The sequence below is a fragment of the Physeter macrocephalus genome, chromosome 1 (genome assembly GCF_002837175.3).
Source record: "Physeter macrocephalus isolate SW-GA chromosome 1, ASM283717v5, whole genome shotgun sequence".
In the NCBI taxonomy this organism is placed as follows: domain Eukaryota; kingdom Metazoa; phylum Chordata; class Mammalia; order Artiodactyla; family Physeteridae; genus Physeter; species Physeter macrocephalus.
In genome coordinates this window covers 46,760,305-46,785,651 of record NC_041214.2, presented here as the reverse complement: position 1 = coordinate 46,785,651, position 25,347 = coordinate 46,760,305, and the positions used below count along the sequence as shown (strand labels likewise).

The window sequence follows — 25,347 nt, the reverse complement described above, 5'->3', positions numbered from 1 at the left end:
AGACAATGTGTGGACAAACCAAAACTCTAAGCATTTTTGGTCATGGCAAATTCAGACCATTGAAAGAATGCACAGTTTTGACCTGCTATGGGTTTCACATTTCAGACGACTCTTAGTGATTTATCACTGTTCATCTCAGAGGCTAAATTGATCATTTACTGGGTTCCTACTATGTGCCAGGCATTGTGGATATAAAGACAAATAAACCTTAAGAAGAAAGGATTGAGCTCCTTGAGTCCAGCAGGGACTTGAGTCCAGGCTGAAGTTGTCCAACTCGGCAAATAAAAATAACACGAGGCCCAGTTAAATTTGAACTCAGGTAAACAAAAGAAAAAAATTTAGTATAAGTATGTCCCAAATATTGCATGGAACATTTATACTTAAAAGTATTCACTGTCTGTCTGAAATTCAAATTTAACTGGGCCCCCTGTGGGGTTTTTTGTTTTGGGGGGTTTTTTTGGAAAGCAACCCTAATCCAGGTTTTTCTTTGGTCTACAAGAAAAGGGCATTAGCCCAGAGACCATCTTCAAAGCAAGCAGTAAAAGAAACAACCACAAACTGTTATTTTGTTATTCTGCTTATTTTGTCAACTCTTTATTTGTTTCAGTCAGAAGATGGAAACTGCTCATCCTAACTAACCCTTAATCAGGTAGCCTCACTAGCCATTTGGCCATATAGCACACTGCACTTTTTTTTTAGAGCAGTTTTAGGTTCACAGCAAAACTGAGAAGGTACAGATTTCCCATATAATACCTTCTGCCCCTTCCCACCGAATCACCTCCCTATTATCAACAACCCTCACCAAAGTGACACATTTGTTACAAGTGATGAACGTACACAAACACACCATTATCACCCAGGGTCCAAGTCTACATTACAGATCACTCTTGGTGTCGTACATTCTATGGATTTGGACAGATGTAGAATGACACATATCCATCGTTATAGCGTCATACAGAACAGTTCTGCCGCCCTAAAAATCCCCTGCGCTCCACCTGTTCATCTCTCCCCATGCCTTCAACCTCTGGCAACCAGTGTCCTTTTTACTGTCTCCATAGTTCTGCCTTTTCCAGAGTGTCATATAGTGGGAATCATGTAGCACGTAGCCTTTTCCTATTGGCTTCTCTGCCTTAGTAACATGCATTTAAGTTTCTTCCGTGTCTTTTCCTGGCCTGACAACTTGTTTCTTTTCAGCAATGAATAATACTCCATTGTCTGGATGAAACACAGTTCATGTATCCATTCACCCTTGGAAGGGTATCTTGGTTGCTTCCAAGTTTTGGCAACTATAAATAAAGCTGCTATAAACATTCATGTGCAGGTTTATGCGTGGACATAAGTTTTCAACTCCTTTGTATAAACGCCAAGGAGTGTCATAAGTTTTCAACTCCTTTGTATAAATGCCAAGGAGTGTGATTGTTGGATCATACGGTAAGAGTATGCTTGATTTTGTTAGAAACCACCAAACTGTCTCCCAAAGTGGCTGCACCATGTTGCATTCCCACCAGCAGTGATGAGGGTTCCCGTTGCTTCACATCCTCGCCAGCATTTGGTGTTGTCAGTGTTCTGCATTCCGGTCATTCTGATAGCTGTACAGGGGTATCTTATTGTTTTAGTTTGCATTTCCTTGATGACACGGGATGTGGAGCATCTTTTTTGCCATCTGTATATTTCACATCCTCGCCAGCATTTGGTGTTGTCAGTGTTCTGGACTTTGGCCATTCTAATAGGCGTGTAGGGGTATCTCATTTCACACTATACTTTTTCATACAACTACTGTGGTATTCGTTTAGGGTAAAAGCTAATCTGTCATTATAATAATAGGGGACAAAAACTGGCAAGACCATCCTCCATGGAAAACTTCCATCTCTAGGTCCAAGGTATCTGCTCAAATTGCTACTATTTACCTGCTAGTGGGAAGGAGCAGGGGAAAGATATAGGGCAACCAGTCTTCATTTTAAGGACAGGACATGGAAGTGACACCCATCACTTTTATTAGCCTGAACTGACTCACATGACCACTCCTAGCTGCGTCGGAGGCTGGGAAATTTATTGATAGTTTATAGCCACATACCCTGCTACTATTCTAGGCGACTCCACTGCTAAAAAGAGCAGAGTGGATGGGGAGGGGGCAGTTAGAAGTCTCTCTCAGAACTTATCACTTGGTCATCAGGTATTACATGTGTAATTATTAATCTAATGGCTCTGCTCCTCCACCTAGATTGTAAGCTCCATGAGGGCAAAGATGCCTAACTCGCTCGTCACTCTATTTCCAGGGGCCCAGGATGCTATCCACAAATATTTATTAAATAGTAGAAGCAAGGAAAAGATTGAGGAAGAAAAGGAGAATTACCGCCCAAGGTCTTTGCCTTCCAGCAGAGACCCACACCCTGGGGCAGGCGACCCACAAACGGGAGGATAATCATAACTGTGTGCCTCGGGCAGCAGGCGCTCGGTAGGGCCCTCCCCTGGGGTCTTCTCACTGCCCTCCTCTGACTGTCAAGCTCTGTTCTCGTCCCCTCTCAGCCCAGGCCTGCCTGTCTCTGGGACCTTCAGGACAGCCTCTGCTCTCAGCCAAGCAGGCCCCCGAGCACGCTCTGTGGTTCTATCTGTCCACGTGGCCACACGGGCACTTGGCATAGTTCACATTGGACAGGCCAATGACCAGCTGAGACCCCTGCTGCAGGGTCCTCCCCTATAATTACCACATCTGCTTCACATGTACCCACCCACCTCAGGGAAGCCACTGTAACCTCCCCTCCCCTCCCCCAGTATCACACAAGATCCTACTTTTGTCTTGGGCTACTTGAGTGATACAGGCCAGATTCCATCTCTGGATAAGGGACTGAGCAGCTCTCTACCTCAGGGCAAAGGACCACATCCTCAAATGAATGCTCCTTGCTTCAAACGGACTGACAAGATACCCAAACTGGCACTTCATGTGTTGGCATTCTAGACTGGGTGGAATTATCCAGTTGCCTAGAATAGCTGTAATGATTGAGATCTGAGACAACGTTTGAGCCTTTAAAACACTGTGCAACTCAACACAGACAGTAAACGTTTGGAGACAGACAGTTGTAGGTTCATGTACCACTCAACCTCTTACTAGCTGTGCAACCTACGGCAAATAACTTAACCTCTCTGAACCTCGATTTCCTATCTGTAAAACATGAACAATAATAGTACCTACCTCATAGGGTTTTGTGAGGATTAAGTAAGCTATATTTTGGGCTGGCTAAGAAGTTCGTTCGTGATTTTCCCAAGATTTTACAGAAAAACCCAAACGAACTTTTTGGCCAACCCAATATTTTATGTAATGTCTGGTTTTTATGTGAGTGTGAATTTTTTTAATGGCCACAAATTCCTTCCCACTCCTCCTGTGAAGAGGTGAAGGACATGTCTTCTCCCATTGAGTCTGGGCGGACTTGTGGCCACTTCGGCCAATAGAGTGCCATGGAAGTGCTCTCTGTGGCTAGGTCAGGGAAGGCCATCCAGGTTCTGCCTCCCCTCGTGGGATGCCTGCTCTGGGAGAGGTCGGCTCCCACGCAGGGAGTCTGACTAACGCAGCTCATCATGATGGAGAGTCCACACATAGATGTTCCAGGGAACGACCCGGCGAAGCTCTCAGTGCTCCCAGTGGACAGCCAGCAGTCAGCCACGTAACGGAGCCTGCGTGGACACCTAGCCCAGTAAATCCTGCAGACGACAAGCATCTGACTGCAACCTCCGCAAGAGCCACCCAGCCGAGCCCTTTCCAGATTCCTCACCCACAAAATCATGAGCGAGGTGAAAGTTTATACCAGTTTATACCAGTTTAGGAAGTGTTAGGGCAGGTTATTATATAGCAACAGCAACCAGACCGATGAGCAACAGGAAGTGGTAGCAAATATTGATACTGACGCAGCTTCTAAATCACATAAGCCCTCGAATCAAGCCTCCCACTTTCCATGGTATGAATACCCCAGGGTGTCACAGTTCAACCCTTCTGGCTACACTTAGAGTTCCCCCTCTTCAGAGCCTGGTTTCTTTCAGTTTGCTGCTAGGTTTCCTGTCTAACTTCTAGATCAAGACAGTCTGAATAAACTTTAGATAAACACTTAAAATTATTTCCTGGAATCTCACCAAAGCAAACATGTGAATCCTCCCCCGCCTGCACAACTGAAAACAAGTTATATAATTTCTGTTTCCCGGGGTGGAAAGGGCTATGCAAGACACAGAACACTGGGACTGCTGCCTGTCGTCTGGAATCGCATTTTAAATAAATAGACGAAGCAAACTGCACAGAAATGACGAATAATGAAATAGTAGGAGTAGAAATTAAAGAGCAATGGGAACTACAGGAGCTATTTCTGTCCCTCTCTGAGAATTCCTAAGGGCTTAGGCTAGGTGTTTATTTCTCAGGGAGTGGGTTATTTTTAACGGCTTTGAATATGACGCCTCCATGACACCCATTACTCCCAAACGCCTGCAACGTACTTCTCAGATCTAACCATCACTGCAGGGTCGAGGCTCACATTGAATGTGCGTGTTTTTCCTTCAGCTATTTTAAATGTTCCGTCAGCTTTCTCAATTATTTATGGAATTCCTTCTCTGATGAGGAAGTTATTTTCTGTAGAAACTGGAATTATTTTACAGTCCACCTTTTTCCTCCTTTCTGCTTTCTTCACTGCCAACACTTTCCATTCCATCCATTTAGCACGGTGTCATCTGGGATGGCATTAGAATCTTCCTGAAGATGGATAATAAATAGAGGTCAAATTTGAACCGTATGAATATCTCGTGGCATGTTTAAGAAACATTTTGCAGATGTGTAAGTATTTTTAAAACATGCAGGATTCTGAAATCGTTGTAGCAATCACTATTCTTTTAAAATGCACGCGAATATTTGGAAAATTAAAATTAGACAGTTGGTGCTGTGGTGTCCTGGTGCCCACACTTGACTGATTACCAGAACCACATAGTGATTTTGTAAAAGTGCAGACTCCTGGATTTTGCCTCAGAAAAATGGAGAAAGAGACTCTGGGAAAGGGGTTCAAGAATTCATGTGTACCCTAAAATCTTCCCAGTGATTTGATGGCCAGCCAGCTTTGAAAGCCTCACCCACCTGCATCCACGCCCTCCATAAAACATCAAGAGGAAGGAGCTGTAAGCAAGCAGACAACATGTGAGTCACAGCACTGAGGTTCACCCAGAAAGCTGCCAGGCCTGGATAGGACTAAACAGAGCCTCCTCCTTCCACGTGTGCAACTAACAAACAAACATCTTTCAAGGATCCAGAATGAATGAATTATGAGACAGCAGGGAACAGAGGAACATGACTTATTCTCTGCCATCAAGAAACTCAGAATCTACTTATTTATTCATTCATTCACCAAGTATTTACTGAGCACCTGCTCTGTGCTGGGTACTGTTCCAGACACTGGTGAAACAATACCTAACAGACATGGCTCCTGTCCTCCCGGGATATGGTATTTAGCACAGGCTACTTTCCTTCTGTAGGAAGGTAAACAAGTAACACAGGAGTTTGACTTTGACAACTGCATTAGGCAGTTCATTCGGCAGAAGCAAGACAGCACCTGTACGAGCCTGACAGCAAGTATCTTCTTAAATTCTGAAGCCCAGACACTCACTTGCCTTGCCCTGGTCCCAGTCGTGAGGTTCAGAGGTGTCCCAGGTGGGATCCCAGCATGTGCAAAGGCAAGAAGATGCTGTAGATTACTCAGAAAATGATGAAGAATCTAGCACAGCTTGAGTACAGAACGCACAGGGTAGGGGAGTGGCTGGAGAGTCTGCTGTGGCTGAGGGGAGAGTCCAACTACAGCCTACGGACAGTTGTGAAATTCTTTTCACATCGGATGTTTCTTCTCTGTCTGTATGACAATCAGATTATCCTTTTGATTTTTTAGAAAGATCACTCTGACAGCAGCTTAAAAATGAGAGAGAGGGGGAAATCCTTGGACCAAGAAACAAAGCAGCTATTACAGTAGTGCCAGAAAAAGGTAATAAACATTTCAATTGAAGCAACGGCCTAAATGGAAAGAAAGCCTTGGTGCTCAAAGCTATAGGGATGCAGACAAGAGAGGAAAACTCTAGGGCCACCCAAGTAAAGAGTCTAACTATACACTTCAGTGGAAACACACAAAGAGAATAACATAAACTTGCCTCTTTCATCCTTAGTGCTGCCTAAAATTTTTTAGATTTCTTAAAAAAATTCACTACCACAAACCAGCTCTCACATAGGTTTGTGGTCCAAATACAGACTAATTATGTGATAAACACACACACACCTCAAGTACAGAATTTAATTTAAAGTTAGCCCTGGCGGGACTTCTCTGGTGGCGCAGTGGTTAAGAATCTGCCTGCCAATGCAGGGGACACGGGTTCGAGCCCTGGTCCGGGAAGATCCCACATGCCGCGGAGCAACTAAGCCCGTGCGCCACAACTACTGAGCCCACGTGCCACAACTACTGAAGCCTGTGTGCCTAGAGCCCGTGCTCCACAACAAGAGAATCCACCGCAATGAGAAGCCTGCGCCCCACAACAAAGAGTAGCCCCCGCTTGCCACAACTAGAGAAAACCTGCCCGCAGCAATGAAGACCCAATGCAGCCAAAATAAATAAATAAAAATTAATTAATTAAAGAGTAAATAAATAAAAAAAATAAAGTCAGCCCTGGCGTAGCAATACGCCAAGGTAAATGGCAGAAGCAAACACAAACCCTCACTGGAGTAACACCAACATCCCAGGCCTCAAAAAATTCACATAGATAAAGTTCCAAGGGAAACAAACAGCTCACAGTATAAAAGTACTAAACACAGAGAAGCAACATACCACAAGTGAGAGCCAGGAAAAACAACAAACCATATAGTCAATCCCACAAAGACTTCAGATACTGGAACCCTACAATACAAAATGAAAAATAACAATGTTTTACATGTTTAAGGAAAATGACGACTTTGAAAATATGCACCAGGATGCACCTCACAGAGACAAAGAGAGAGAAATATAAAATAGAGGTCTGAAGGCATAGAGAATACAAAAGGGTCCAACTTATGTCCACTTGGAGTTTCAGGTGGAAATAATAGAGGCATTGAGTGGAAGCACTATTCAAGGAAACCATGAAGGGAATTTACAGAATTGGTGAAAGACAGCAATCGTCACATCAAGGGGTTTTTTAGAAATTCTCACTGAGACAAAGCAGTGAAGCTTCTGAACACCAAAGAAAAAGAGAAGATCATAAAAAGGGAGAAGAAAATATCATCAACTTAGGAATGGCAATTATAGTTGAACTTGGAGAAGTAAAAATGAAAGCTGAAAGACAGTGAAATAACATATTTAATGTGCATAAAGAAAATAAATGTCAACCTAGATTTTTATACCCAAAGAAACTTCTTTCAAGAACAAGGAAGAATTAAAGTCAGTTTCTTGAAAGAATTTAAGTCAAAAACTGAAGGAATTTACCACCAATAGTCCTTTGGTAAAGAAAATTCTAAAGGATGTACTTCAGGCCTAAGGAAACATATACCTGATCAAAGATCTGAGACTCAAGAAAGATAGTGGTCAAAGACGTTAGTAAACATGTGAGGAAATCTAAACAAATATGAACTGTTTAAAACAATAATAATAATGGATAATGAGAGAGAAGGCAGGACAGAACTAGAATGCTGAAAAAGAATAACATATAAACTCAAAGAGGATGATGAGAATTATAATATTCTATGCTCAATGTATTGTCAGAAAGAAGGCAAAAATATATACAAACTTTAGACTTTGTTAAATAGGCATGTTAAAATAGAAACGGTTATCACCAAAATAATATACATAAAACATAAAACTTCTAAACAGAGGGGAAAAATGGAATGAGATAAAAGGGAACATATATCTTATACATATGTATATATAATATAAAGGTAATGATATATGATTTTTCCACTTTGTTCTATATCCATATAGATCTATCTATATAAATTGGGAGACTGGGATTGACATATACACACTACTATATATAAAATAGATAACTAATAAGGACCTACTGTATAGCACAGGGAACTCTACTCAATACTCTGTAATGACCTATATGGGAAAAGAATCTAAAAAAGAGGGGATATATGTATAACTGATTCACTTTGCTGTACACTTGAAACTAACACAACATTGTAAATCAACTATGCTGTATAAAATAATAATAAAATAAAATAAGGATATATAAAGAGACAGAATCAACAAAGCTAAAAATCAGTCCTTTGGAAAGATACTAAAATAGACAAATGTCTGTCAACCCTAGCCAAGAAAAAAGTAGGCACAGATAAAAAAGCACCACAGATAAACCATGTCAAGAATGAAACAGAGCAGGTGTTGGCCTTGTTCTCCGCCTTTCTGTTTTTCTGTTTGCAGACGCCGGCCTGCTCTCATCAGTCTCCAGCCCACAGTCTCCTTGAGACCTAACACCATGCCTTCAATTACGTTGCAGAGTTCTAATGGAGAGATATTCTCAAGTTGATGCTGAAATTGCCAAACAGTCTGTGACTATCAAGACCATGTTGGAAGATTTGGGAATGGATGATGAAGGAGATGATGACCCAGTCCCTTTGCCAAATGTTAATGCAGCAATATTTAAAAGGTCATTCAGTGGTGCACCCACCACAAGGATGATCCTCCTCCTCCTGTGGATGGTGAGGACAAAGAAAAGTGAACAGATGATATCCCTGCTTCGGATCAAGAATTCCTGAAAGTTGACCAAGGAACACTTTTTGAGCTGATCCTGGCTGCAAACTACTTAGACATCAAAGGTTTGTTGATGTTATCTGCAATACGGTTGCCATTATGATCAAGAGGAAAACTCCTGAGGAGATTTGAAAGACATTCAATATCAAAAATGATTTTACGGAAGAAGAGGAAGCCCAGGTACCCAAAGAGAACCAGTGGTGTGAGGAGAAGTGAAATTTTGTGCCTGACGCTGTAACACTGTAAGAATTGTTCCAAATACTAGTTGCAATGCTCTGTTTATAAATGTTAATATTAGAAAAACAATCGACAAATGCAGCAGCAAATCAATTTTATTAGTGGAATATTGTCCTCATTGCATGTGTAGTTTCAGTACAGATTCCAAACCTATGGCTGAGTTTCTTCTAGTATGATCAAATTTCTTTTTTCTTTGCTCTGAATAAAACTGAACTGTTGATTCTCTATAGAAAGGGGCATTTGGGGCTTTCCCTCTTTTTGTAAAGCAATTTCTGCCTAATTTATTGTCCAGTTTAGTGACTTTTGAAAGTTGACATTGTAAATAAGACAACTTGCAAAAAAAATTAAAAACAAACGTTATGCCAGTCTCTAAAAATGAGTTGTGGAGAATTCCCTCTTTTTCTTCTTTCTGGAAGACTTTGTGTAAAATTTCCAAGGATCTATTCCTTGAAACGTAAAAGAATTTGTCAAAAAAGTTTTAGGGCCTGATATTTCTTCACAAGAAGTTCTTTTAAAAAAAAAAAGGTTTATAGGGGTTTTAGGTCTTGTTGGATTAGTTTTGGTAAGTTTTATTTTAGTAATGTAATCATTTCAAATTTCAAATTTATTGGCATACAATTATTTATAATACATATGAAGATCCTGAGCACACCTCCTCCCGTGGACATACCAAAACCACAGCTACATGCAGAACAAGTCTCCCAGGGAACGATCTGAAGACTAGCAGGACAGCCCTTATAGGGATATTAAGAATAAACCATATTGAGACAGGAAGCAGGGGCAGAGACATAATCTAGTCAGGACCCACACCCCCAGAGCAGCAACCCACAAACAGGAGGGGATATCACAAACTCAGAGGTCCCCCCTAAGGATAAGGGGTTTGGGCTCCACAACTGGGCACCTCAGGCCCAGGGTCCAGCACAGGGAAGACGAACCCCCATAACTGGCTTTGAAAACCAGCAGGGTTTACATCCAGGAGAGCCTGAGGGCTGTAGGAAACCAAGACTCCACTCTTAAAGGGTCACACACAAGCTCATCGGCACAAAGCAGCAGATTAAAAAGAGCCTGGAGCTTTAGCCATCCTGCCAAGACTGCCTCAGAAGCCCCCAACCCATGCCCAGATCAAGCTCCAGCCCTCCTGACAAGGCAGCAGCCCTCCGCCTGCCTTGGGAAAAACCCCAGCACACACCCAGCTCCAGATCCAGCCCTCCCACCAAAGCTGCAGGTGCACACAGTCTGCATAGGGACATGCCTACTCGAGGCCACGCCTTCAAGACGAGGAGAGGTAACTCTTTCACCCACCTTATAGAAACAAACACAGAAAACCAGGCAAAATGAGATGACAAAGTAATTTGTTCCAGAAGTAGAGTCACAGATGTAGAAAACAAACATGGTTACCAAGGGATGGGGGGGTGGGAGGGATAAACTGCAAGACTGGGATTGACATATACACACTACTATATATAAAATAGATAACTAATACGGACCTACTGTATAGCACAGGGAACTCTACTCAACACTCTGTAATGGCCTATATGGGAAAAGAATCTAAAAAAAGTGGACATATGTATAACTGATTCACTTTGCTGTACACCTGAAACTAACACAACGTTGTAAATCAACTATACTCCAATAAAAATTTTTTTTAAAAAAGTAATTTGTACCAAATGAAAGAACAAAATAAAACCCCAGGAGAAAATCCTAATGAAATGGTTGTAAATAATTTACCTGATAAAGAGTTCAAAGCAACAGTAATAAAAATGCTCACCAAACCCAGCAGAAGAATACAGCAACACAGTGAAAACTTCAACAAAGTGTTAGAAAATATTAAAAAGAACCAATCAGAGCTGAAAAATACAAAAACTGAAATGAAAAATACACTCTGAATAGCCAAGGCAATCTTGAGAAAGGAGAGAGCTGGAGGTATCATGTCCCCTGACTTCAGACTATACTACAAAGCTACAGTAATCAAAACAGTACGGTACTGGCACAAACACAGACACATAGATCAATAGAAAGGAACAGAGAGCCCAGAAGTAAACCCACGTTTATTTGGTAAATGAATCTACGACAAAGGAGGCAAGAATATACAATGGGGGAAAGACAGCCTCTTCAATAAATGGTGTTGGGAAAACTGGACAGCTACACGTAAAAGAATGAAACTGGACTACCTGCCGACACCACATACAAAAATAAACTCAAAAGCAATTAAAGACTTAAATGTAAGACCTGAAGCAATAAAACTTTTAGATGAAAACAGGCAGCATGCTCTTTGATTCAGCTTAAGCAATATTTTTTTGGATCTGTCTCCTCAGGCAAGGGAAACGAAAACAAAAATAAACAAATGGGACTACACCAAACTAAAAAGCTTTTGTATAGCAAAGGAAACTATCAACAAAATGAAAAGGCAACCTACTGAATGGGTGAAAATATTTGCAAAATATATATTCAATAAGGGGTTAATATCCAAAATATACAAGAACCCAGACAACTCAACAACAAAACAACAACAACTCGGGGCTTCCCTGGTGGCGCAGTGGTTAAGAATCCACCTGTCAAGGCAGGGGACATGGGTTAGAGCCCTGGTCCAGGAAGATCCCACATTAGAGCAACTAAGCCCGTGCGCCGCAACTACTGAGCCTGCGCTCTAGAGCCCGTGAGCCACAACTACTGTGCCCACGTGCCAAGAGCCTGTGCTCCACAACAAAAGAAGCCACCGCAATGAGAAGCCCATGCACCAAGACGAAGAGTAGGCCCTGCTCTCTGCAACTAGAGAAATCCCACGCACAGCAACGAAGACCCAACGCAGCCAAAAATAAATAAATTTTTTAAAAGGGGGGCTTCCCTGGTGGCGCAGTGGTTAAGAATCCGCCTGCCAATGCAGGGGACACGGGTTCGAGCCCTGGTGCAGGAAGATCCCCCATGCCACGGAGCAACTAAGCCCGTGCACCACAACTATTGAGCCTGAGCTCTACAGCCCACAAGTCACAACTACTGAGCCCATGTGCCACAACTACTGAAGCCCACGTGCCTAGAGCCCGCTCTCCACAATGAAGAGTAGCCCCCACTCCCCACTACTAGAGAAAGCCCACACACAGCAACAAGACCCAATGCAGCCAAAAATAAATTAAATAAATAAATTTTTTTTAAAAACTCGACTAAAAAAATGGGCAGAGGATCTGAATAGCCATTTTTCCAAAGAAGACATATGAATAGCCAACAGGCACATGAAAGATGCTCAACATCACTAATCATCAGAGAGATGCAAATCAAAACCATAATGAGATTATCACCTCACACCTGTTAGAATGGCCATTATCAAAAAGACTGCAAATATAGCACAGGGAGATTAGCTCAGTGCTTTGTGACCACCTAGAGGGGTGGGATACGGAGAATGGGAGGGAGACGCTAGAGGGAGGAGATATGGGGATATATGTATATGTACAGCTGATTCACTTTGTTATAAAGCAGAAACTAACACACCATTGTAAAGCAATTATACGCCAATAAAGATGTTAAAAAAAAATAAAACAATAAAACACACACACACACACACACACACACACACAGACTGCAAATAACAAGTGCTGGTGAGGATATGGAGAAAAGGGAGCCCTCGTACACTGCTGGTGGGAATGTAAATTGAATGCAGCCACTATGGAAAACAGTATGGAGATTCCTCAAAAAATTAAAAATAGAACCACCATACAATCCAGCATTTCCACTTTTGGGTATTTATGAAGAAAATGAAAACACTAACTTGAAAAGATATATGCACCTTAATGTTCATTGCAACATTATTTACAATAGTCAAGATATGGAAGTAACCTAAGCATCCATCAATAGACAAATGGATAAAGAAGATATGTTATATACATGTATATGAAATCTTGCCATTTGTGACAACATGGATGAACCTAGAGGGTATTACGCTAAGTGAAATAAGTCAGAAAGAAAAAGACAAATACTGTATGTTTTCACTTATATGTAGAACCTAAAAAACAAAATAAATATAACAAAACAGAGACATATTCATAGATACAGTGAACTAGTAGTTGCTGGGGGAAGGGGTTGGGGTGATGGGTGAAATAGTTGAGGGGATTAAGAGGTACAAACTGCCAGTTATAAAATAAATAAGTCACGAGGATATAATGTACAGCACAGAGAAAATACTCAATCATGTTGTAATAACTTTGTATGGGGCATAATACATAAAAATATCAAATCACACTGCTGAAACTAATATAATACTGAAAGTCAACTATACTTCAACTAAAAAGAAAAAAGAAATCTACCCACTTTGTGAAACACATTTTCTGTTCAGAGGCAAAAGTGCCTTCAAGATACCTTCCACGGCCTCTCCCAGCAGCCTCCTCAGGCCCTGCTCGGAGGGACAGTGTCAGAGCCACAGAGAGGAGTGCCCAGGGTGAGCCACTCTCCTGAAAGACAACCTCACCCTGTCCACGCTGCCCGCCTCCTCTCCCCTAGACACTTGCAGGCAGATCTTTACTCATAAACGTGGCTGCACACACAACACTCCCGCTCCCAGCAGTGACACCACTTGTCCATAAGGGTCGTTCATAGACTCGTAGAAACTGACACTAAAATGAACCTATCTACAAAACAGAAATAGAGTCACAGACATAGAAAACAAACTTATGGTTACCAGGGGCTAAGCGGGGGAGGGATAAATTGGGAGATTGGAATTGACACATACACACTACTATATATAAAATAGATAACTAATAAGGACCTACTGGGTAACACAGGGAACTCTACTCAGTACCCTGTAATGACCTATATGGGAAACGAATCTGAAAAAGAGTGGATATATGTATATATATAACTGACTCACTTTGCTGTACACCTGAAACTAACACAACATTGTAAATCAACTATACTTCAATAAAAATTTTTTAAAAAGAAATTGGTATTAGATGGGATGTTAGCGATCACCTGAAAATGGAAGGAGCTCATCCAATTAATTCAACAATTATTCATTCTGTGCCAGCTGTGCACCTAGAGTCTGGTCCTTACAGTGTTTGTGCCTTTAGAGACACTACATTTAGGGCTTCCCTGGTGGCGCAGTGGTTGAGAGTCCATCTGCCAATGCAGGGGACATGGGTTTGTGCCCCGGTCCGGGAGGATCCCCAACTTCTACCATATATTTAGCACTGACTCTGTGCCTGGCATCATAAGAAAATCTTGATTTTCACTAATTCTAATCTTTAAAACAAGGCTTCAAGGTTGCCATTATTATCCCTTTATTGCAAATGAGTAAACCAAGGCTCAAAGAGGTTAAGTAAACCTCTAAGATCACACAGCTAGTAGGTGGCAGAACTAGCATCTGAACCCAAATGTGTTAATTCCAAAGTCCACACATGTGCCGCTATACTTTGGAGCTCAAAGTATGGCACGAAAAATGTCATTGCAGGCTGGAAATTCTTTGAGTGGGTGTGCTCAGGGCTGCCCAGATTCCAAAGAGCCAAGAGGTACAGCCTCATCTCTAAATGCTGCCTGGCTTGTTCGAAGTTCATTAAGCTCAATATACCTAATGTAAAAGCTACTGGAGATTCTAGCATGTTGGATTCTGAGGGCAATATTAAGATAACAGGTCCAAACTAAAATATTACACAAAGGAACATTAATGCTAATCCCTCCACCAATAAAAGGCTTTGCTCTAAGGACAAAACACTTTGCAAATATTTTTCCACCAATCCCCACAGGTATCTTATTCAGTTGTAAAATTGTGCTTCAGACAAAGTTTAAAACAACAAAAACCAGCTTCTTAAGTATCAACTGTCCAAACAATACCCAGTTCACAATTTCTTGATTCATAATACATCATTCAATCCACCCTTCAACTTCTAGGAAATAAAACTCAAGAAAATAATTACTATAAAAACAACATTAAATATTTTAAGCAAACTTACTCAAGGTTCAAAATATGTTTTTTCTATCCCTTGTCTAAGTCAAATTGAAATCAGTTTCCTCTCCTCTCCTTTGTCTCCTTTTATTAATTTGTCATAATCTCCCCTAAACCAGCAATTAATTCTCTTCCAAGTATATTTCATCAACCTTTTAGAATATCATTCTGGCTTGAAGTAAGAAGTCAGAAATACAATGCATTCCATGGCAGCTTAACCCAGTTGGATGAAATGGCACAATAATTAAACCCAGATCAGGTGTTTCATCTCATATTAAGCACAGGGCCTAGGACAAAGCAGGCACCAACCAATGACAGCAAAATTAACTTGCAAACCCATTACTATGGGCAGGCGTCTTACTAATTTGGTTTGTGGCAGATGTGCACTTGAGTCTGGGAAGGCGGGGCAGGAGTGGAGGCTGGGGATGGGGAAAGGAGAGGAAAGTATCACCCCACTCCTGGAAACAGGAACTCCCTAGCTAGTGTATATCAGTGGGGGTGGGGAAGGAGGTTGGGAAAAATGGAGAAAGAGAAGGATCATTTTCCCCATTTTCTGACATTTGAAGCAGATTATTGCTTTGAATAAGATGGAGAACCTAAGGTATTTATGATTTTTATGATACTAGATAACAGCACAGTACCTGCCACGGTGAGCAAGTGGAAACCGAGTGCTTTCCATTTATCATCTCATTGAACCACCCTGCAAAGTGAGTATTAACAGGCCCATGTCATATCCCCAGAAAGAGGTGTTTCTCACCAGGTGGGGATGCTGCCTGCTAGATAGCAGGTGACATTTTTGGGTGCCATGGCCCCTTTTGGCAGTCTTGTGAAGTCTACCAACACCGTCTTAGAATTATGTTTTTAAACATATAAAACAAAGGAAACCACTGTACTGCATCACAGTTCTAACCACGGACTCCATGGAACACGTAGAGAATTTCTGGGAGAGACCGGACTTGTTCCACACAAAGCATGTGTGAGAACTAGGAAGGCCACGTACTACAGAGCCACCCTGCCCGGCAGGCTTGCGCTGGGGGAGATGGCTGGATGTGTGAGACAGAACTCCATGAGCTGAGTAGCTGGGCGAGGTCAGGCCTGTGGCGCTCATGTGCACTGGATGCCCAAGGGCCAAAGACCAAGGCAGGTAGAATGGCTACTGCTGGTCTTGTCCCGAGGCAGCATTGGTGTTCTACCTCCCATGGCTGCTCCACAGGCATGGGCTGGGATCACACCAGGCTCGACGATCAGGCACTAGAAATGGATGGATGGGGTTCACTCCAGATCATCAGGGAGGAACACAGAAGGAAGGCACGAGGCCCATTTCAGCAGCAACACCTGATGGCAGCAACAACCCAAACTGGCCCACTGAGCAATACCATGCAGGACTCCCACCCTGAACTGAGAAAGCATGCCCTGTCATCCTTAAGGAACTGCAGGGAGAGAGCCTTCTTCAGTTCAGGCTCCCAGCAGGAAACCGACAGCCCTTCAAATGGGATACCTGAGCAGAGTTTAATACAGGCACTGTTTTCAAAGATGGAGGTGGGCTTAAGGGAAACCAAGACAGATGAAGGAGCCTAGATTAGCTAGGGATACTTACCTTTACCACCCCTAGAGAGGCGAGGGAAAAGCAGCTATCGGAATCCAGAGAGGATAGAAAAAAATATCCTGAGCTCACTTTCCTCCACCCTGCAAATCTCCCTGACACTTCCCATCAGCTGCTCCCAACCAAAGCCTGGAGTCCGTAAAGTTCATCATGATCAGCCTTGCAGGGCAGGGCAGGGAGAAGAAGAATTCAGAGTTTTTCTAGAAAGGCAAACAGGATACTTTTCACAGGGGTAGGGAGAAGGTGCTCAAAGCCATTTAATTTGTAAAATAATTTTTACCCCATGGTAAAACATGGATCAAGGAGATCAACAGGAGATACCACTTGTATTCTTTTTTCAGACAGTTAAACTATGTATCTGGGAGGAAGAGTAACTCGGTAAAGATTAATAAAAAAATAATCAACAAAAATAAGATGCAGACCCAAGTCTGCTTGACAACAGGGCCCACACTTTTAGCCACTCTGATTACTGCCTGTAACAGTTATATTTTAAAAGTGGGATTCTCAGACTGCACAAGGACTTGGCTATAACCCATTCTCATCTCACTGCTCAAAATATTTCTTCTAAAACTACAGCATATGGACATTTTCATGTAAAACCCTCTATGAGAGAATTATAAACCCTTGTATGAGGACAAGCAGTACAGAAAGCGGTCTATGTTTGGAAACAGTCACCCAAAATAAGAAATAAATTAACGTTTGAAAGGGGAGAATCGCTTGTCTCAGCCTGGGCAAAGCTTCCGTTTTCAGAAATCTATGAAGATTAAAATGAGGCCTCAGGAGAAGCCAACATCACTGACTGTGTGAAAGCTTAGAGAGCAAGGCTGATTAGGCAAAATTCCATCCTGCAGACTTTACATCAGTGGGCAAGGGAAGGGTTCTTATCTTTCCTTAGCAACTTTTTTGAAAAGGAATGCATTTGGTAGCTACCTGACACCAAGGAGAAAGCCTAGTTCAGAAAGCATAACACTCTCTGTGTGTTTCACTAGATTAACAACAGTTTATTCTGTTCTCAAGTGTTTTCCTGTCTCATAAACCAGTGAAGGCTAATTTATGCCTGATTCCTTTTCACACTCATAGCAAGTATCTCCAAGGATTTCTATACTTCTATAGGTGTATATTTCAAGGCAAGCTCAGAGCTTTTTTAATTCTGCCACAGAGAGGATCCTAAGCAGAAAGGTATTTAGCAGGCCACGAGGCCAGGCACTACAGGCTGGCAAAGAAGCATCTCAGCTCAACTGAGTCAAACCTGAAGAATGGGATAACCCCTTTTCTGCCACCTCCGTGTAGACAGATGAGAAGCCAAGTGCAGGTAACCATGCCAGAAATAAGAAAAGGTGGGACAATGTGAGCCCAAAAAGTAAGACCAGAAAACCAAAGTCACTTGTCACTTATTTGCCTGTTTCAAAGTTCCTGTCTCAAAAAAAAGCAAAGCTTTGAGCACCATTTAAGAGACACTGTGGTATCATCATAGAACGTGTCTTCAAAGCCTGTAGAAACAGGACAGGTTCTAACCAGGCCTTGCCACTTAGCCCTGGCTGTGTGCCACTAAGCAAATTCACCTCTCTGGAGCCTCAGTTTATTCAACTATATTATGGGGGTCACAATGCCCAGATAACAGGGTGATTGTGAGAGTTACATGAGATTTCCTGCCTTTTTTTTTTTTAACCAACCCAAAAGCTTTACAAATAAAGCTCCGATTCCTCTAAGCTCAACTTTGCCTAAGTCAGGTTCTGTAAACACCACTGAAAATGTACTTGAGGGGGTCGAAGAACACCTCCAGAAAAAATTAAGATGGCACCAAAACACAGAACTTCCACCGCATTATGAAGGTTCATTTGTAATTGAAGATGGAAACAAAGGTAGTCTCTTTGTTCTACAGGCTTCCAGAATCCCTCTCACCACTTACTGTATCATATTTGTCTGTCTAGTTGCCCCTTAGACTGTACGTTCTGGAGGGCAAAGATGTTATCTTTTACTTCCATAATCCCAACACAGAGCATGGGAGTTGGGACATCCATAAGTGTTGAGTAAGTATTTATTGAACAGATAAACAGATTGCCAACTAAAAATTGGCACTTGCCATCTACCCCTACAAGGATTAAATCATGAGCCACCATAGTCACTGACCTTCAACATCCGCTGAACGGAGTTCAGAGTGGAGATCAGGAAGGAGGCCCTCCGTGCTCTGGGAAAACTGGCAGAACAGGCCTTCAGATAGTTCGATATTTTCAGGAGAAGATTTGATGAGCCCAAATTCTTACATCTTCTCATATCTAGAAAATCATTAAAATCATTAACAGAGACACCTGCTCCTCATGACTAGCAGCCAGCCTCTGCCAACATGTGTGTTCCACTGCACATATACCCCCTTCCCCAAAATCACATATATACTGACCTCACCCACTACCTCTTTGGAGCAGTTTCCCAGAGCTATGTGAAACACTGTCTCCTGGGATACAGTACTCAATTTGCCCCAAACAAAACTTAACTCACAGCTCTCATGGTGTGTTTTTTTTTTTTTTTTTCAGTTAACAAGATGGATGAACACATGAATTACTGCCTTCCTGCCTCTGTCATAGGGCTGTTCTGAGGGTCAGAGATAACATGTGAACATGCTTTGGAAATTATATAGTGTTTCAAAAGAGCTCAATGAACTGTCTTAGTTTTCTCAGTCTACAGGAAGAGGATGGGAAGTGTTTTCAAGGCAGGAAAAGAGATGACTGATAGCCTGACCTTAAAGGAAAGATGTAAAATTTTAATGCCCCAAACAAAACTTAACTCACAGCTCTCATGGTGTGCTTTTTTTTTTTTTTTTTTTCAGTTAACAAGATGGATGAACACATGAATTACTGCCTTCCTGCCTCTGTCATAGGGCTGTTCTGAGGGTCAGAGATAACATGTGAACATGCTTTGGAAATTATATAGTGTTTCAAAAGAGCTCAATGAACTGTCTTAGTTTTCTCAGTCTACAGGAAGAGGATGGGAAGTGTTTTCAAGGCAGGAAAAGAGATGACTGATAGCCTGACCTTAAAGGAAAGATGTAAAATTTTAAATGTAACTACAGAACTTACTACTGCCTCAAAGTGTACATTCCTGGCCACAGGTCTTAAGTAACTAACAAAAATAAAGTTACACATTTGTCAATAATGACTTCATTCAGGAAAACAGAAATCACTCTAGGTATTTTGAACAGGAAGGGATTTAATATTAGAGATTAGAAGCTTACAAAAACATTGGAGGGGCTGGGGAAATGAACATAAGAGAAAGTTGCCTTTAGAAATTAGGAAGTGCAGACATTGCAAAAAAGTACTGTCAATGATCTCAACTACAGGAAAAAAATAAAAAAAGTAAGGCTCACAAGCTTCTGCTTCAGAGAGCAAGCCAGCCAAAGTGTGTGTGTGTACGCGTGCATGTATGTGTGTGTGTGTATATTCCCCCTTGTACCTTTTATTAATTTATTGCCTCTCTGAGCGAAATTCACTCTTTCCTTCCTGCTCTGTGAAAATGAATCTGGGCCCTTTAAGTATTTCCCTTTGGCTGCTGGCAGGAAATTGAGTTTTGTCTGTGGAGGGCACTGGAGAGATGGTAGGAGGAAGGAGTTTTGCTTCCTGGTTCTGATGAGACTCCCGCTGCAGGGGCAGCTTCTCCCACCTCCAGCTCCTGCAGTACAAATGATTCATCCAGCACCCAACTCCTACAGTGAATGACAACCTGCAGTACCCAGCAGCCAGATACCCCCCGCACCCGCAAAGTGGTTCTGGAGCTGTGGGCCTTCTGTGAAGCTCCCCTGAGCAACCTCCCCTGGCACCTGGAGGGCAGATTTCCAGCAGGCTCCACCAGGGAGGCCCCACAGCAACCTCTCAACCGGTCAGTGAAACTCAGCCACACCCTCCCCATAAGATCTGGAGCTCAGACCTGGGGGAGGGGAGGGGTGGAGCTCTTCCTAGGACCTCAGTCCAAGGGGTGGTGGCTGCTCCATAAGGAAATCTCATCTCTGCCAATCCTGTATTGTTTAGAGATCTCTTTACTTCTTACTACCCAATCCCTCATTCCACAAGCCTCTGCAGTACTGGTAAGTCTTTATACTACGGTTTCCCTGTTCAAATTGCTGTACGGTTCCTCTCTCTTGATTGGATGCAGACCAATTCATCCCTCAGTAAGTTTTAGTATATCATTGTGTAAAATAATTCATTATATGGGATTACTGACTTCCCTTAGTCATGTTGCTATATTCATTCATGCATTCATTTATTTATCCACTCATTCAACAAATATTTACTGAACACTTACTATGTAGTAGGTACTGGGCCTACAAGGTCTTGCCCTCCAGGAGCTTACCAACCAAAGCAAGATAGACACAAGTATGAGACCAAGTAGAGTACAAAGATGAATAAAATGGTTTTCTTTTTTCCAAATTCTCTCCCCCACTGCATTATGCTGCATTACTCTTTTCCATTGCAACGTCTCAGGCAGCTCGAATAGCTTTCTGGTCATTTCAGCTATTAAAATTCCATTTTAAAACTCCAACATAAACGGTGTCTCTTCTCTCCCTGGCTGGCGGAGTAGAGGGAGGTAAGGTCAGTTTCTGGAGCACCTGCTCTCCCTCCTGCCTATGTGCCAGGATAGGGAGAATGAAGGAAGAAACGCAACTCCTATTACTGAGGCTCCATGTCTCATGGAGCACACCCTTTTGGATGGGAGGGCCTCGGCACTGCGGGTCTCCTGATGGGGGTCAGGCCCTGTGTCGCCCTCTCTCAGACCCTCTCTTGGCCCTCCCCCAGAAGGTACCCCCAGAGCCGCTTCCTGCTGGAGACCCACTGCCCAGCAGGCACTCCTCCTGCCCGGGACACCAGCAAGCGGCTTCAAGCCACACAATCGTTTCTCTCCAGGTCTCCTTTTCCCTGCTCGGGTAGCCCCGGCCTGGACCCAATCCTAACCCGCTGCCTTAGCGGTGTTGCGTCTGGGGAATGGGTGCCAGGCTCCTGTTCCTGCAGATGCCTCCACTCTCTGGGCTGGGATTCCTGGGAGCGGCATCTCTACGAGGGCGGGGAGGGAAGAGAGCGACCATAGGGAAAGATGGGCAGAGCACAGCACTCCTCGCCGGCTCACAAACTGTGAGTCTACATGTGAGTGCCCACTGCCCTTCCAGGCCATTCAGCACCCCAAACACCTGGCTGGTGGTAGCATTTCCAGTGACCAATCCCTCAGCAAGCCCTGCAGTGGCTATTAGGCCCAGCTGTTGGCAGCTCTCCTAGTGCTGTGAAAGAATGAGCATCCCTTGCAAGCGCAGGTTGGACCCTGTTGATAGCTCTAGACAGGAAGTCCCTCTGAGTTTCCCTGTTGCACAGCGAAACACTAACAGCACCACAATAGGCCTGTTCTGTGGGGACCTAACCCAGGCATGAGAGGGTTTCCCCAGAGCAGGGGAGATCTGAGTTGAGCCCTAAAGGACACGCAGGTTTACCTAAGCACAGAGTGTAAGGAGAAGGAGCCAAAGACAGAGAAAAGGTCATGTAGAAGTCTGGAGGATAGAGCGTTTTTTTCCAGGAACTGCAAGTTTTTCCTACAACAAATATTCACCGGCACCTACGATGTGCCAGGCATGGTTCTAAGTCTGGAGGGACAGCAGAAAGCAAGACACCACAAAAACCCTGACCCTCACGAAGCTTACTATGTTGGTGGAAGCAGGGAGGCAAGGCAGGGTGCAGAGGGACCTGCAGCTTCAGAGAAAAGGGGGCCAGGGAGGAAGGGCCTTGAAGCACAGCCAGGAAAGTATGGCTTATCTTGAGAACATGGGAATTTCACTGAAGGATTTTAAGCAGAGGAGAGGCATGAGACATTTACATCATATCACTCTGTTCCGGAGCATATTTTCTTTTGCTTTTTCCATAAAAATCTTCCCCATTCATTTTTTCAAGGCTCGCACAATCCTCTTAGTATATCTGACAAAGGAGCATACAAACAGGAAGTACCAAAGAACCTCAATAGGAGGTTCTTTGGTACACTCCCAGGCACAAAAACCCTAATGACATTGGAGCAGTTGGTCATTCATTCAGAAAATAATACATATGGAATCTTACATCACACATCAGTGAAAATAAAGTTCAAATTGAATATAAGACTTCAATATAAAAATAAGACTATAAAAACACTAGAAGAAAATATATTTTTTATAATCCTGGAGGGGGAAGATATTTTAAAACGTGACACAAAATATTCACATATTTGACTTCTGGTCAAAATTTTAAGCATCTAAGAGGCAAAAGTGACCATACACAATATGTCAGATCACAAAAAGGAAAACGTATACAATATACGTGACAATAAAGGGGCAATGTGTACAAAATTCTCACAAATCAACACGAAAAAGATTAATGACACACTCCGATAAAATAAAGACAAAGGATATGAACAAACGTTTCTCACTAAAAAACACACAAATCAATGTTTTAAACATAAAAAAAGATGTTTCACCTTTAAAAATGGAACCTAAAATTGCATCAGCATTTTTATTCATTCTCTTTCTTTCCAGCTTTATTGAGATATACTTAACATATAACACTGTATAAGTTTAAGGTTTACAATGTGATGATTTGATACACGTATATATCGCAAATGTTTACCACAATAAGGTTAGTTAGCACATCCGTGACTTCACATAATGACCATTCGTTGTGGTTGTTGTTATGGTGAGAAGATTAAAGCTCTACTCTCACAGCACCTTTCAAGTATGAGATATAGTATTGCTAACTACAGTCACCATGCTGTACATTAGATTCCTGGAACTTACCCTATAAGTAAAAGCTTATCCCTCTCACCAACATCCTCCCACTTCCCCCACCCTCAGCCCTTAGCAACCACCACTCTACTCTTTGTTTCTGTGAGTTCAATGTTTTTACATTCCACATATAAGTGAGATCATACAGTACTTGTCTTTCTCTGACTTATTTCACTTAGCATAATGCCCTCAAGATAGGATTTCACTTTTTATGGCTGAATAATACTCCTTTTCTTTTTTATATTATATACATATATATCAATCACATTTTCTTTATCCATTCATCCATTGATAGACACTCAGGCTGTTTCCATGGCTTGGCTGTTGTGAATAATGCTGCAACATGGGGATGCATGTATCTCTTTGAGGCAGCATTTTCACTTCCTTTGGTCATATACTTACAACGGGGACTGCTGGATCATATGGTAGTTCTATTTTCAGTTTTTTGAGGAACCTCCATACTGTTTTCCACAGTGGCTGCACCAACTTACATTTCCACCAACAGAGAAATAGGGTTCCCTTTTCTACCCATCCTACCCACCATTTCTCATCTCTTTTTTTTTTTTTTTTTTTGGCCATGTTGGGTCTTCATTGCTATGCATGGTCTTTCTCTAGTTGCGGTGAGCAAGGGCTACTCTTTGTTGTGGTATGCGGGCTTCTTATTGCGGTGGCTTCTCTTGTTGCGGAGCATGGGCTCTAGGCACGCAGGCTTCAGTAGTTGTGGCACGCAGGCTCTAGAGCGCAGGCTCAGTAGCTGTGGCACATGGGCTTAGTTGCTCCGCGGCATGTGGGATCTTCCCAGATCAGGGATTGAACCCGTGTCCCCTGCATTGGCAGGTGGATTCTTAACCACTGCACCACCAGGGAAGTCCCTCATCTCTGTCTTTTTGATAACAGCCATGCTAACAGCCATTTCCGTGGCTGCAGGATCACACGGGCACAAACATGGCACGGAGGCTGGTGACGGGAGTCAGGCTAGCAGGTGCAGGTGCACAGCTAAAGGGGCTAGCCCCACGTGTGCACGCAGCAGTGACGGTCAGCTGCAGGGTTTAGGCTGGCACCTTGCACTCGTGCCACCACAGAGGCCTAAGCAGGCTGTCAGTGCAGACGCTGGGCTCCAGTGGCAGTGGGGAGGTGAAGAAGGGGCAGTGGAAGACATCAGGCGGCTGATGGCAGAAAACTGGTGAAATCTTCAGGGCCCATGGTGGCCGTGCTGGCCACTGGTTTCCTCGACATCAAAGCTTCTGGTGTCCTCTGTAGAGGAGGGCACTGGGAACCTCAGTGGCTCCCAAGGTGTGGCTGATTCTGGTGGCCCCTGCTCTTCTTCCTTGTTCCCAGCCATCCCGACATGTCTCAGCTTTGCCAGTCTCTGAACAGGATGAAACTAAAGTGGGTCCTTCACATGGTGCCCCAAAAGGCTGGGAAGCTAGTGGCTCACCCAACCTCCCTCTCCAGGCAAGGGCACCTCTTTCTGGGTGGGAAGTTATCTCTCAGCACTGAGCAGAGGGGAATGGGATGATGCAGGCAGAATGAGCTGCTCTTCTTTCTCTTTTGGTGCAGTTTTTCTCACGGTTTTTGCTCCACTGCATTGCTTAAGTTTCTTCAGTGGACTCCGGATCTCTCCTAGAGCTATTTCTGTTGGTGGGTAGCTGTCTAACCTTTGCTGTGGGACACAGCCTGGGGTCCTCACTTCACCATCTTGATGATGCCCTGCACTGCCTCTTTCAGTAATCACACCTTTCAACACTTGCAATAAACTAAATGCTCTACAATTTTTTTTTCATGATTTATTCCCAATCTTGGTTTTCTTCATTCTATGCTGGTGTAAATCTCTTGCATTCCTATACACTAACAACGAAAAATCTGAAAGAGAAATTAAGGAAACACTCCCATTTACCACTGCAACAAAAAGAATAAAATACCTAGGAATAAACCTACCTAAAGAGAAAAAAGACCTGTATGCAGAAAACTATAAGACTCTGATGAAAGAAATTAAAGAGGATACAAACAGATGGAGAGATATACCATGTTCTTGGATTAGAAGAATCAACATTGTGAAAATGACTATACTACCCAA

General features: G+C 42.9%; 1 long non-coding RNA gene and 1 pseudogene across 2 annotated transcripts in view; one reads left to right on the top strand and one right to left on the bottom strand.

Moving 5' to 3' along the window:
• Positions 1 to 1,677: 1,677 nt before the first annotated feature.
• Positions 1,678 to 25,347, bottom strand: part of LOC114486378 (uncharacterized) — a 58,094-nt gene continuing 34,424 nt past the window's right edge. For both annotated transcript variants that reach the window (XR_003680020.2, XR_008615879.1), the window contains exons 5-6: positions 18,620 to 18,765; positions 1,678 to 4,729 (exon numbers count right to left, since the gene is read on the bottom strand). This is a non-coding gene — a long non-coding RNA (uncharacterized lncRNA). The remainder of the gene's footprint in view (positions 4,730 to 18,619; positions 18,766 to 25,347) is intronic.
• On the top strand, positions 8,339 to 9,044 carry LOC102991109 (S-phase kinase-associated protein 1-like; annotated as a pseudogene).